The sequence below is a fragment of the Manis pentadactyla genome, chromosome 14 (genome assembly GCF_030020395.1).
Source record: "Manis pentadactyla isolate mManPen7 chromosome 14, mManPen7.hap1, whole genome shotgun sequence".
NCBI classification, from domain to species: Eukaryota; Metazoa; Chordata; class Mammalia; order Pholidota; family Manidae; genus Manis; species Manis pentadactyla.
The window spans coordinates 77,790,971-77,805,555 of record NC_080032.1 but is presented as its reverse complement, the minus strand read 5'-3'; the positions used below and the strand labels follow the sequence as shown (position 1 = coordinate 77,805,555).

Below are 14,585 nucleotides of genomic sequence, written 5' to 3'. Positions count from 1 at the left end.
GATATTCCTAACTCTCTTTTTTGCCTCCTTGATATAGTACTGTCAGTAGTCTGAAATCACTTTCCATGTGATCATAATCCATTCATTCCTTCAGTCAGCAAACATCTGTCGTGCATCTACTATATGCAAAGCCCTGTTCTTAATTTGGGGTTGGGGAGAATATATGTATTTGGTAGGTAGGTATTCATTCAACAGCTGTTTATTGAATGCCTGCTAGATCTCTCAGGGCACAGTTTTAGGTGGCAAACAAAACATACCCAAGTTCCTGCTCTTGTGGAGCTTATTTTCAGTGACTACACAAATAATTTATAAAATGTGATACACAGTTGCTAATGTTTATTGAATGCTTACTATGAGCCAGGCAGTCTAATAGAGGTATTTTTGTAGTAACCCTTTTAATCTTTACAGAAACCCTATGAGGTTAAGCCCCATTTCATAGTTGAAGAAACTGAATTAGAGTTTGTGCGATTTGCCCCAAAACAACGGTATGTAGTGGAACCAAGATTCAAGCACAGGCAATCTGGCTGTGTAACCTACACTATTAAGTGAAAAGTGAAAAAAATGTGTGTATCTTGGGATGAAGGTAGTTTCCCAGAGGAAATGTTTAAGCTTAGTCTGGAAAAATAGGCAGTTCACTGGAATTGACTTTTTCATAGTTTTATCCATCCAGCCATTCATCCCTCCAACAGCTATTTTGTGACTGCCTAGTGCTTCAGAGTGCTTTCTAGGCAGGGGAATAGTCATTTAATCTCACTGATCTGAGCATCTGTTTTGTGCCCTGTGCCATATACCTTATTACTAATTCTTATAAAAAAACTAGCCAGATGGCATTATCTCCTTCTTGTTACGAACAGTTGTATACTCAGCAGAGGCCCAGACTGATTTCTAGGAAAGCTGGGGTTTCCTCGACCCCTCAGGCTTGCTGTCTGTCTGCTCACGTGGGCTGTTGGCTCCTGTGGCGACCTTTGAAGCACAGTCAGCCCACACCAAGATGGCCGTCTTCCAGAAAAGCTGAGGTTACCCTGTGCCCGAAAAGCTGTTTCCCCGCCGTGAGTGGATTCCCTCAGAAATGTGGTCCCTTTAAACAGATGTGCTGGGACTTACTCTTTAGGAAATACCAGGGCCAGTTAACAGTATTGACAGCACATCTCACATCTCTTTCACTCTTCATCGCTGCTCTGAAGGTACTGCTAGATTTGCTGCATTCCCTGTCCCATATCTTCCCCTCCTACTCTTTCGTAATCCATTACCAACTGGCTTTCCTCTCCTAATCTGTCCCTGAGGTTGAACATGCCAGGAATACAAGGGCTGGATTGTAGTATCACGATGTGGGATAGCTGGCAAACTCTATTATGCTTACGCAAAATGTTCCATAAATGCATAAATGGGATCATATACACAATTCTTAAATTGGCTTTATTTTTTACCTTTTTGCCTGGCTTTCTTTCCCCATCACATCCCTCCCAATCTTTGTTAAAAACCTAGTATTTATCCTTACATACTAAGATGTGCTAATGGGGTATAATTTAACACTCAATAAAAATCTATTGTAAATGTACAGTCAAAGGAGTTTTGACAAATGAATTGCCATTAGCCAAGTTAAAGATCGTTTCCACTAAACACACACACACACACACACACACACACACACACACACACACACACACACACACACACACAAGACCACTACTAGCATCTCCGCAGGAGTCCCCTCTGTCCTTTTGCAGTCAGCCCACTTCCCATTCCGTGTAAATGGGACCTTGTGCTTGGCAGCTGTCACTCACAATGCTCTCTAGATGCATCCGTATGTGGGCAACATTTTTGGCTATATGAAAAGAGCTATTTTTTATTTAAGTTTGTACTTTTCTGTGAAAATTGAATTTTTGTTTATGGAGTTGACTTCTCTTACGGATAGATAATCTCCCGTTTGACAAAGTTTCCCCTTATTTTGCCATCCAGCCATGTATTTTATGGTAGGTTTTATCATATCCAAACTTTAATTTTATTATGGGCAATATGACTATTTTTCCTTCCTGAGATTCCCTTAGTTAAGGTGATGTCCCCTTGATTTTTTGGCCATCTTGAAGGTTCATCAAACTTTTAACATGTTCCAAATTGCTGTCATCTCGCTGACTCCGTGTCAAGCTTGCTGCCCTTCATTATTTTTAATTAGATAAATGCCATCACCACTTGGCCAGTGTTAGCTTGATTCAGATACCCGAGGGAGCTCTAAAGCCTGTACTCTTTCCACTACACCTCCCAGTCTCCCAGACCAAGATGCATAAAAATGTGGAAGCGACACATTTATTTATAAACACTTCTGTAGTTTTTTTTCTTTTCCAGGGGAGGGTCTTCCACAGTACTTTGAGAATCTGTTGTAAGCACTGCACTTCTCTAGACAAGTAAGCATATGAATGAAATTTTGTTCACAACTTCAGGTGTATTGAAATCCCTTTATTGACCCTGGGTTAAATCTAGTATAGCATGAGTGGCGGGGAATAAGGAACAGTGAAGGATACAGCAGGAAAGATAGGGTAAATGCTATCCTAAGAAGTTCGCTTTTCCCTAGTTGGAAAGTAAAGACATTTTTAAGATTAGATTTTTAAATATTAAAAAAAAACCCAGTATACCTATGGTAGGCAGAATGATGAATCCCCCACCCCCAAATGTCTACAGCCTAATTCCCAAAACCTGCGACTATATTACCTTACATGACAAAAGAAGCTTTGCAGGTATGATCAAAGTTTAAAGATCTTGAGATGGGGAAATTATCCATAGTTATCAACGCAGCCCACAAGAGGTTTAAGGTGAGTTTCCACACCGAGGTGTGGAGTACAGGAACCCGTTGTACACTATTGCATTTGCTTCCCACTGCCACGAGGTGTCGCTGTTGGAATTGGGTACTACGCAGTAGAAGACGAGTCCTGCCGCGATGACCTATACAGGTTTGCATATTCTTCAGCCAGTTCTCAGTTCCTCCAGGTCTCCCCCACCCAGGAAAGCCAGCCGACTTTCAGTTCCTTGTGCTCAACCGAACTGTCTAATGAATTGTGAAAGTTTCTTGCAAATTCTGGATATCAGTTAAAAAATACATATTTTGCAAGTTTCTGTCAGTCTGTGGCTTATTTTGCATTCTTTAAACATTGTCTTAGAGGAACAAGTTTTTTTTATTTTGATGAAGTCGTTTTTGTGTGTGGTTTGTGCTTTCTGTGTTCTAAGAAACTTTTGCTTAACCCAACATCACAAAGACTTTCTAGAAATTTCACAGTTTATGGCTTTATATTTAGGTACACGATCAGTTCAAGTTACATTTTGTATATGGTGTGAGATACGGATCAGTGCTCTTTTTGGCATATTGATGTCCAGTTGTTACTGCACAGTTTGTTGCAAAGACTTTCGGGTTTTTTCCCCTCAAAGGGGTGCACTGTTCCCAGAGATACTGCAATACCAGGTTGATGAGTAGTGTAGATGGAACAAGTTCCTATTCCATCTCCCTGCTCCCCAAATCCATTTTATATATTGTCCTCTGATAGAGGGCGTATCAGATATTAACTGACAAGAACAGGTAATACAGTTGATCTTAGCCAAAAGTCCAAGAAGTGATGAGAAAACTAACTTTCTACGTTGGCTGAACTTGGCATCTTTGTTGAAAATTGATTGACCGCATATGTGTGTATGGGCCTATATTCTGGACTTGTATTCTACATATTTCTCCTCATTTTATTCTTGCAACTTTATCGTAGTTCTGGAAATCAAGGAATGTGTGTTTTCAAACTTTGTCTAGTTTCTTTGTTTTGTCCATATAAATTTTAGCTTGCAAATTTTTATATGAAAAAAACTTACTGTTTTTTTCTTACTAAGGTTGGGTTGGATCTATAGGTCAGTTTAGGGAGCATTGACAGCTTAATATTGAGTCTCCAATCCTTGAACATGCTATTTCTCTGCTTGCTTAGATCTTGTTTGATTTCTCTCATCAATATTTTGTAGTGTTCAGTATACAAATCTTTTTTTCCCCTCTTTATTCAATATATTTTTAAAATTGAAATATGTTTGGTATATAATATGATATTGGCTTTAGGTGTACCACATGGTGATCCAGCAATTATATATACATTACTAAATGCTCACCATGATGTGTGTAGTTGCTGGTTGTTTACATACAAAGATATTGCGATATTATTGACTCCGTTTCCTGGCTGTACTTCCATCCCTGTGACTAATTTATTTTATAAGTAGATGTTTATACCTCTTTATCCCCTTTACCTATCTCACCCTTACCCCAGCTCTTTCCCCTAAGACAACCACCCGTTTGTTCTTTGTGTTTATGAGTCTATTTCTGTTTGTTTTTTAGATTCCACTTGTCAGTGAGATCATAGGGTATTTGTCATTGTTCAGTACACAAATCTTGCATTTTAGGTGGGGATGGGGGCTTTATACAGAAGTATGTCATGTTTTTGGTTCAATTATAAATGGTACTGTTTTGATTTTAATTTCTAGTAGTTATTCACTTTTAGTGTATACAAATATCATTGATTCTTTTACATTGATCTTGTATCTTGCAGCCAGATATTGATTCCAGTAGCTTTTTGGGAGTTCTTTGGGGTTTTTATGTAGACAATCATTTGTTTGTGTTTGTGTGTATAGGGACAGTTTTATTTCTTCCTTTCCAATCTGAAATTACTTTCATTTGTTTTTCTTTTTCCTAAGTTGGCCTTAGGAATGGTTACCCTGTTAAATTATTAAGTATAATGTGGAGTGGTAAGAGTGAACATCCTAGCCTTGCTCCAGATCTCAGGGAAGACGTTCAGGCTTTCACTGTTAAGCACCGTGTGATCTGTAGGTTTTTCCAAGATGCTCTTTGAATTTTGTCAAATACTTATTTTCCGTCTGTTTAGATGATCATATGCATTTTCTCCTTTAGCTGATGTGGTGAATTACACTTACTGATTTTCAAATGTTAAACCACATGTTCCCTCCTATTCTAGTTTCCAGAGGAGGTTGTCTATAATTGGTGCTCTTTATTACATAAATGTATGATAGAATCTGCCAGTAAAGAGTTTTCTTTGTTGGAACATCTTTAAGTATCAATTAATTTCATCGATAGATATGGGGCGAATCAGGTTATCCGTTTCTACTTGTGTAAGTGTTGGTGGTTTGTGTCTAAGGAATTTGTCCATTTTTTCTAAATTATCATATTTATTCTATAAAGTTGTTAATGTTGTTTTCTTGTTATCTTCTTAATGTCTGTGAGACCTGTAGTGGTATGTTCTCTTTCATTCCTCATATTGATAATTTGTGGCTTCTCACTTTTTTTCTTCATCAGTTTGGCTAGACATTCATCTCATTTATTGTTTTTTTCAAAGAACTGCTTTTTTATTTCACTTATTTTCCCTTACTGTTTTTTCCTCTGTTTTTAAATTTTGTTTGAATCTGCCTTTAACTTTATATTTACTTCCTCATACTTGTTTTTGATTTAATTTGCTCTTATTTTTATAGCTTCCTAACGTAGATGTATAGATTATTGATTTGAGGCCTTCTTTTTCATTTTAAGTATTTGATGTGAAACATTTCCCTCTACATGCTATTTTAATAGTAGGATTCCCATATTTTGATATGTTGTTTTCGTTAAATTAAAACTATAATTTTCCTTTTAACTTTATCTGTGACTAATCGGTTATTTAAGACAATGTTGTTTAATTACCAAATAATTAGGGACTTTCCAGAGCTCTTTTTTTGGGGGGTGAGAAGAGTGAAGAACTAGTCATTTAGCAACTTTCAAGTTTATAAACAGTATTGTTGACTGTCATCACAGTGCTATGCAGTAGATATCCAGGACTTACTTGTCTATAAGTTGAAAGTTTGTCCCCTTAACATTGCCCCATATTCTCCTCTTCCCCAGCCCCTGTTAACTACCATTCTACTTTCTGTGTTTATGAGTTTGGCTTTTAAACTTTAAAATTTTTTCATTATTTGTTTATGTTATTGATATGATTGACATGTAATATTGTGTAAACTTAAGGTGTGCAACATGTTGATTTGATATACAATTTATGTATTGTAATATGATTACCATCACAGCATTAGCTATCACCTCTATCACATCACATAATTATCATTTCTTTTTTGTGCTGAGAAATAATTGAGATCTAGTCTCCTGGCAAGTTGGATTTTTGTAATACAGTATTGTTGTCTATAATCACAGTGCTGTGCAAGTTCAATTTTTTTAGATTCCACATGTGTGATGTCATACAGTATTTATCTCTAACTTATCTCACTTAGCATAATTCCCTCGAGGTCTTTCTGATTTCGTTTAAAGCTATGCCTGTTCTTGGAAAAGTTCTGCTGGTGGTTCTAGACTTTTCAATAGTTACTTTTAATATATCATTATCTACACTCAAATAATAATATAGTATTTCTTCAAGTAAACAAGCACAATTACTTTGTGGTCAGGGACTATTCTCTGAGTGATTGCAATCAATTAATTTTTAGTATTTATTTTTTTCATTCTTCTTCCTTTAGGCTTTGTCAGCTTTCTGAGGTGAAAGCTTAGCTTGTTTATTGTTAGTCTTTCTTAGTTTTTAGTTAAGTGTACCTAAGTTATAAAATCCCCTGTAATTGCTCTTTTATGATCCTACAAGTTTTATACAGTGTTTTCCTTTTAAATCTAAATATTTCTAATTACCATTGTGATTTCATCATTAGTCTATAAGCAATTTAGAAGGATATGTACAGTCTCTTAATGTATGGATTTTTCCCACTCTGTTTTTCTAATTAAGCTGTATTATGACAAAAGATTTGTGATCTAAATGAAAAGTTCTTTGGAAATTATTAGAAATTCCCTGTTGAATTTGTGAGACCATTTTATATGTGCTTGCAAAGAAAATTTGTTGGTTTTTTTTTTTTTTTGCATTTAAGGTTATGTATCTCTGTATCTCGTATCTATCAACTATCATCATATATCTATGAAATCATGACTTAATTACATTATTTAATCTTCTATACCTCTACAACTATTTTTTCCCTTTGATCTATCAAATTGTGACAGAGATGAATGTGGTATATTGATTACATTGATGGCCCTAATTAATGGTCTCTGTGTAACCATGCGTTTAGCAATGTGATTTTTGTAGCTTCTTCCATCAAGAGGTGGTAACTCTTTCTCCACATCTTGAGTTTGGGCTGGCCTTCTGCCTGGCATTGGCCAATAAAATATGTATAAGTAAGATGTGCCTGCTCTGAGCCTAGATCACAGATCTCTGTCAACTCTTGGGAACCTCTACTGTTCCAGGTAAGTGAGCTCTGGCTATTCTGCTAGAAGATGAGAAACTTCGTGGAGCAAAGATAATCCATCCTAGCTGTGCTCATCCTGCACTTGAACTAGTTAACTGGTGAGTAGATTCGTGAATAATAATAAATTTTAAGCCAAAGTGTTTTGGCGTCATTTTTATGGACAGTAGCTAACTGATACATAACCTTAAAGTTTTCCACGGTAAGCATGCAGTTGTCAATTTGTCTTTATAATTTTGTCACTTTTTATATTTTGAGGCTGATTTTAGTTGCATGTAATTTTATGATTTCATATCATCTTTGTTCTTTATACCAGTGTAAATGTATCATATCTTGTAAACTACTTTCCCACTAATGCATTTTTTTAAAAAATCGCATTTACACTGTTAGCAAGATGAACATTGATGTACCGATTTTCTTTGGGTTAATTTTTGCCCAGTACACTTTTTCTCCAACTGATTATATTTAAATTCCTGCGGGTTTTTGTTCTGATTATGTCTCTTATGTGTGGTCCATCATTCTCTTGCTTCTTTTTGTTTTCTCTTTCTCTGTTTGCTGTTGAATTGATCAAGTCCTCCCACCTTTTCATTGTTTCCTTTATCAGTTTGAAAATTCAGATTCAAAAAACTAATATGTAATATCCTGCTCTTCCCCATGTGCATTCTGAAGCAATTGAGAGAGAGACCAGAGAGTAAGGTAGATGGAGATCAAATGCCATCTTTAACTTCTAATGAAGGTTTTTCAGAATGTGACCATAAGTCTATTAGCCCTGAATTAGGCAGATTTACCTGGTCCCTTGGTAGTGTTGAGTAGCCACAGGCCTCCTTCCTCAGGAAAGGCAAAGCAGAGGAGAGCAGAATGTCTGTTCTCTGCTGAAAAGTGTAAGATAAATTTTAGCTGAAATAAGCAGGTGAAGAGAGGCAACAAAGGGCCAGGTAGTTTATTTGAGTGCAACTCCCGGGTGATGTTCCGCAGTCTGGGTATTACAGGCCCGGGAAGTCACACCCGGTCAGGGAGGTGGGGGTTTATAAGGGATTAGGAGGGGAGGAGTGGGCAAGCTATCCTAGGGGGCGGGGCGTAGGGAGGTATGATTGGCTAAAGGTGACATAATAGACAACCAGAAACTTTTTTTCCTTCCAAGAGGGAGGAGGCTGACATCCGGGTCTTAGTTGGCACATCAGAGGGATGGAATTCAGGGAGAGCTGTCCCGTTTCCATATAAGGCACGGACCTTGGGGTCTGGTCTGTTCTCCCCCTATGGCATCTCTCTGTTCTGTTTGCTTCTTGTTTTTCCTTCCTCCAGCCTAACATTCCAGCCTTTTGGTCATAATGGGCAACAACTCGATCTGGCTACTTCCGGCTGACAAGGGGCGTCGTGGGGGTTTGAGGCTGGTATTAGGCTGAAGGAGGGGGTTCAGTGGGAAGAGGTGCTTAACGGTGAAGTAACATCTGGTTGGTGGTGACCCGGGTCATCTGGGTTAGCCGCTGTTGGAGGAACCTGAGGACACAAGGGGCAACTAAGAGTAAACCACAAACTATTATTAAGGGGCCCAGTAGGGGCATTAGCCAGGCCATTAGGGGGGACTGGAATTCTGGATCGAGTTTACATCTCAATGACTAGTATTGGGATTTAGTATAGATAAGACTGCATTATTGAAACAATACTTTTCTCTAAAATCACCCTCATTTTTATTAGAAGTAGCCAGATTAGGAAAATAATTAATAGTTGGCTTGATTATTTGTATAAGTGCAGCAAGAAGAGCAATTGATTACATAGGCTCTTTTAAATATGCTTTGCTGGAACGTTTTATAAGGAATTTCAGATTGGACTTTTAAAGGCTTCTTGAGGCCAGAAAGCCAAGCCAGACTTGCCATCAGGTTGTGCCTGCAGTACCTGTAGATTTGGGTGAATTCCTCTCTTCCTGAGGTTCCTGCACCTGCCAGGCAGTGACCTTCCTTACTCACCTGGTAAGGCTGCTGGGAACTCTGTAAGCAAGGTACCAGGCCAGTTCTTCTAAGGGGCTTTGTTGGCTTTATAAAGTCAACCTTAGTTCCTTAAAGCTGTCGGTTCATGTCTGAGTTTACACATGTGTGTCTCAGGTATGACGTTCCAGTCAAAGCCTTGATAATAGAACCAGTGTTTTTAATTGGTCCTCTTACAAGGAAAGCAGATTCTTATTGAACTTGTGCAAATAAACATACTGCCTTGAAATATAAAAATTGTCACTGAGAGTTTTCAAATTCTGGAGGGATCAGGTAGAGAGAAAGATAAAGTTTCAATTCTGCTTATAAAGGCAGTCATTTACTAAACTGTTGTCAGCTTAAGAGAAAAAGCTTAAAACACTTTATCAACAACATTTGAAACGAAAAGCCACAAAATCATCTTCCTTAGTTTACTTAATCCTATGTAACAAATACCTGTTCTGCTGAAATCTAGTTCTTTACTAGCTTAAGACTAATAAAACAGTGACTATAAATAATAAAAGACTTACAAATGACAATGATTAAAGATTTGATGAGAGCTTACTGAAAGGAAAGGAGCGACACACAGCAGCAATTCACCGGAGAATTCCGCTTTATTAGGGAAAAGTGCTGGGTTACATAGGAAGGGGCATGATTTGATTGAGGTGTCACTTCTACGGGGCTGGTGGCTATTGGCCAGGTGCTGGGATTGGGAGGGGGCGAGGGGTGATTGGGCTTCAGGTGGCGCCGGCGGGAACCGAGGACCCAGAAGAGAAGCAGGAAGTTCGCCATCTTATGGGTGGGGGCCCTTCAGCTTACTGTAAGACAGTTGACATAAGGAAATTCTGATATTTCTGTAACACAAAACATTTAGTAACAAAGTTCAGCATTATTCTTTTTGACAGTGCTTTCTAGGTAATTAAGCAGGTAATTATATATCAGATAAATAAGCTAAATTAGCCAAATACTTTCTCCAATGAGAAAAAGTTCCTCTGACATGTTCCAGGGGCCCTCTGGAAAATATCAGAGTTAATTAGAGGTAAAAGTACTGTTTTGAATTTGATTTTGGGAAGTTGTCAGAAAAAAGTTTCTTTCCACTTGCTTAAATAGGATTAAAGGTTGTCATGAAGCAATACTTACCTATTTAACTAGAATGACAACAAAATACCACAAAGGCAAATAAAGAAGGTTAAACAGTTGTTAGCAAACTTTAGCTTTTAGTCTTTTTAATATTAAGATCTTATTTTCTTAAATACTCCGACAACTCATTGAGACTTTAAGCATGAGAAACTGCTTTGATAAAACAATTAGATAACTTTTTGCAATCTTTCAATATTACGAGCAGACTAACAGTTAAGAAAACTTTGTCTTTTTAACTGAAAACAAAATTCTAATTTTGCTGTATACTTGATACCAAAACTCATTTGCTTTAATTTTATATAGCATGACCATATTAAATTCTTCCACAAACTTTCTACAACTTTTTTACATTTAGATTTCTCTTTCTAAATAAACAGCTGTACTTTTAGAATAAAATTACTTTCTTTTATCAAAAGACACATTCCTTAGTATGCAGAAATGTTTTCCTTAAGTAGTTTTGATTAGAACTTAAAACCATTAGGTACCTTAATTTTTAGTGAACACTGAGAAGCAGGCTATTGTAAACTGTTACACTAGCATTCTTTAGATTGACAAATTTATGAACATTTTATAATTTCTGTAACTATGAGCTTTACAGCACAATCTCTCACTAAACATAAAGTATATCTTCTTAACTTAGCAAAACTTTAAGGTTTTAGGTAACCACAAAGATTCTCAGGCTGCAGGTAGGTATACACACTGTAACACACAATTATAAACGTGTTCACTTGCCACACTTATTTAGTTAACAACTGTGCTAGATTACTTACAAGACCTTTACTGAATATTAGACAAAGCCAAGCCTTTAAGCATTTTATTCTTAAATCATTTAGCAGATAACATCGACTTAAATGACCTTAGGTAAACTTAGGCAGCTGATAACCACAATGCCCGCCTCAGCCAAACCCAAATTAGCATTAATGCTTAGCATTTTTTATCAGATTTTCTGGAAGTTTTAGAATGCCCAATTTTCACAAGCACTTGTTTTTAAATCAATTTTTATTAATACTATCTGGAGGTAGGAAAATATTTTTCATCCATACACATAGACACACAAACATACAAACTGAGATACAACGACTACAGTCAGCAACACTCTCCACACAAAAACATACACAGACAAACCGATATAAAGACTTGAGTCACTGATATCCAATTGCCTTCCCTCTCCTCAGCTTCCTGTCCGTGGCTTCTGGAACCAGAGGGCCGGAGGGGCGTGTTCCGGGGGGGAAGAGGGCGGTGAAGGCGGAAGGAGAGGGGAAGGGGGTGGTGCAGCCACCGGAAGAGGAGAGCAGGACAGCGGCATGGCTGAGAATGCAGGACTTTAAGATGGAGGCGACACATATGAAGACGAAGGACTTAAAGATGGTGGTGGAGAGAGGGGGAGGGGATCGCGAGCTGAGGGAGGTGGGCGACTGAGGTCTTCCGTCGGATCTGAAAAGGAGGAAGGACTGGGCAGAGTAAGAGGCTGACAATCTTTAACTGGACATTGGGCTAGGAGAACCTGAGTCACTGAACACTTAACATAAAGGTCTGGGCGGGAGCGCAAAGTCCAAAAAGCCTGCACATACGGGATTTCACTCTACTCTCCAATCCAGTGGTAATAATTATCAAGTTGGTGAGGAGGCTAAAGTTGAAAGTTCCCTCGGGGCCAGCGAGATTGATTGTCCAAGGGATACTGAGGCCTGGCCTCAGAGCAAAGAAAGACTCGCTTCTATTTGCGGACTTCCCAGGACAAACATAGAGTAGCCAAATTAGAAATGAGACACCGCAGCGGGGTCTGAGCCTCTGCTTTTGAGGGCTGGTTCCCCATGTCTGCGCCGCTCCCCAACTAATCCCGCTGAGAGGAGCGCCCAGCGTCCCAAGCGCACCGAGTCAGGGGAGACGGCCTGGGAGCTTGGGTGAGGGACGTCTCCCCCACCGCAGGGCCAGGGGCGGGCCAAATGCCCAGGGGCCGGATGCCCCACCTGGACATAGGTACGATTTCTAACGGACCAGGTGAAATGGAGTTAGGGAGGGAAACAGACCAGGCGAAACTGAGGGACTCACTGGAAAACAGTCCATGTAGCGGAGAGCAGGCTGAGATCCTGGGTCGGGGAAGGAGGCGGCAGGGCCAGCAGTGGCTGGTCGGGGCCCCGCACTCACACTCCTTCCCAGGTTTCAGCACCAAATGTAAGATAAATTTTAGCCGAAATAAGCAGGTGAAGAGAGGCAACAAAGGGCCAGGTAATTTATTTGAGTGCAACTCCCAGGTGATGTTCCGCGGTCTGGGTATTACAGGCCTGGGAAGTCACACCCGGTCAGGGAGGTGGGGGCTTATAAGGGGTTAGGAGGGGGAGGAGTGGGCAAGCTATCCTAGGGGGCGTGGAGAGGTATGATTGGCTAAAGGTGACATAACAGACAACTAGAAACCTTTTTTCCTTCCAAGAGGGAGGAGGCTGACATCCGGGTCTTAGTTGGCACATCAGGATGGAATTCAGGAAGAGCCGTCCCCTTTCCATATAAGGCACGGACCTTGGGGTCTGGTCTGTTCTCCCCCTATGGCATCTCTCTGTTCTGTTTGCATGTCCTTGTTTTTCCTTCCTCCAGCCTAACAAAAAGCACATCCCAAGAGCAGAAGGAGATAAGGGGCGGAGCTAAGTGTTCAGTTCTACATAAGAAGTTGAGAGGACAGGACTCCCCCAACCCCTAGCTGGACCTGGGCGATCAGAGGCCCCTCACCCCCTCCCCTGTCCTCGGAATGTGTGTTTTGCCCATCATTCCCGCACCAGGAGCCATCCCAAGGACACAGACCGACGGTATATGGGACTGAACCCTGTTAATGCTTCTATATAAACTTTTGGTTCTGGCTGGGGGTGCAGAGATGTACTAGTCTTCCCACCACAAAGGACAAGCCCTCCATGCAAGGTCTCTTGCTGATTAAATTTGCCCCCTACCCATCAGGAGTGGCCTGCCTTTTTCTTCAGTATCGCCTTGCCCTCCATGTACTTGGGCCAGTTTTTGAAATCACAAGTTACTTCTCCTAAACCCTAGGCAGAGAAGTAATTTTGTCACTACTAAACAAAAGTGGGAAGGGGTGGCCTGAACACCCAGGAGGCTTTTGTTGTTGTTGTTGGTACTTTTAATAAAAATCACCTGGGAACATGAAGAGTGGAGGCATAAGTATTCTTTGAAAAGAAGTCATATATTCCACATCTGTTCTTTTAGTGGTCACCCCACATTTTTAATATATTAGTTTCCTATGGCTGCTGCAGCAATCATCACAAATTTGTTGGTTTAAAACAACACACATTCATTCTTTTACAGTTCTGGAGGCCAGGAGTCTGAGAGCAGAGTCTCTGGGCTGAGATCAAGGGGACAAGGGCTCCTTCCAGGGGCTCCAGGGCGTGAATCTGTTTCTTTCCCCTTTCCAGCTTCTGAAGCTGCATTCCTTGCATTCCTTGGCTCCTAGTCCCTTCCTTCCTCTTCCAAGCCAGCAGTTTAGCATTTTGCCTCACTTATCATATTGCCTTCTGTCTCTGCTGTTATTAAATCTCTTACATGGACACTTGTGATCACATTTAAGACCCACCTAGAAAATCATGGCTAATCTCCCCATCTCAAGATCCTTAATCATATCTGCAAAATTCCTATATCATGTGAAATAATATTCACAGCTTCTGGAGATTAGGACATGGCTGCCTCTGGGGGCCATTATTTAGCCTGCTACATATATATTCCTAATGTTTTATTTCTCTAACCAGTCTCAATGTAGTGTCTTTAGCCTTCTCTCAAATAAGCAAGGATGTAATGTTGTTGTCTATGATTTTCAATTCTCGCATTTTAAAGCTTATGCAAATTGTGGTTTTTATATAGTAAAAACTCACTTAGCTTACCAATGTGCTTTTCTGATGCCTACTTCTTACTTTGCGTATACCATTCTTTTCTGCTGGGCTCATTTTCCTTCTTGCACCTCAAGTATGTATTTATCAGAAGTTAGTTTACTTGGGTTTTCATCTTTAGATAAACATTTGTATCTAGAGTTGTTTTTATTCCACCTTCACTCTTGCCAAGTAGTTTAATCATTTATATAACTGTAGGTTTGGAGTATTTTTTCCTCAGAACTTGTCACAGTTCCTAGCAGAGCACCATTTACCTAGGGGTGAATGAATGAATGAACTTTACAGATATTAATAGTAAAAATATTCCTGGACTAGG

The 14,585-nt window shown here is 39.5% G+C and overlaps 1 non-coding gene across 1 annotated transcript; it reads right to left on the bottom strand.

Annotated features, from left to right (window-relative positions):
* Nucleotides 1–3,414: 3,414 nt before the first annotated feature.
* Nucleotides 3,415–3,604, bottom strand: LOC118914597 (U2 spliceosomal RNA). Its single transcript, XR_005025677.2, has one exon. It is a non-coding gene; the product is annotated as a U2 spliceosomal RNA (small nuclear RNA).
* Between the last annotated feature and the right edge of the window lie 10,981 nt (nucleotides 3,605–14,585).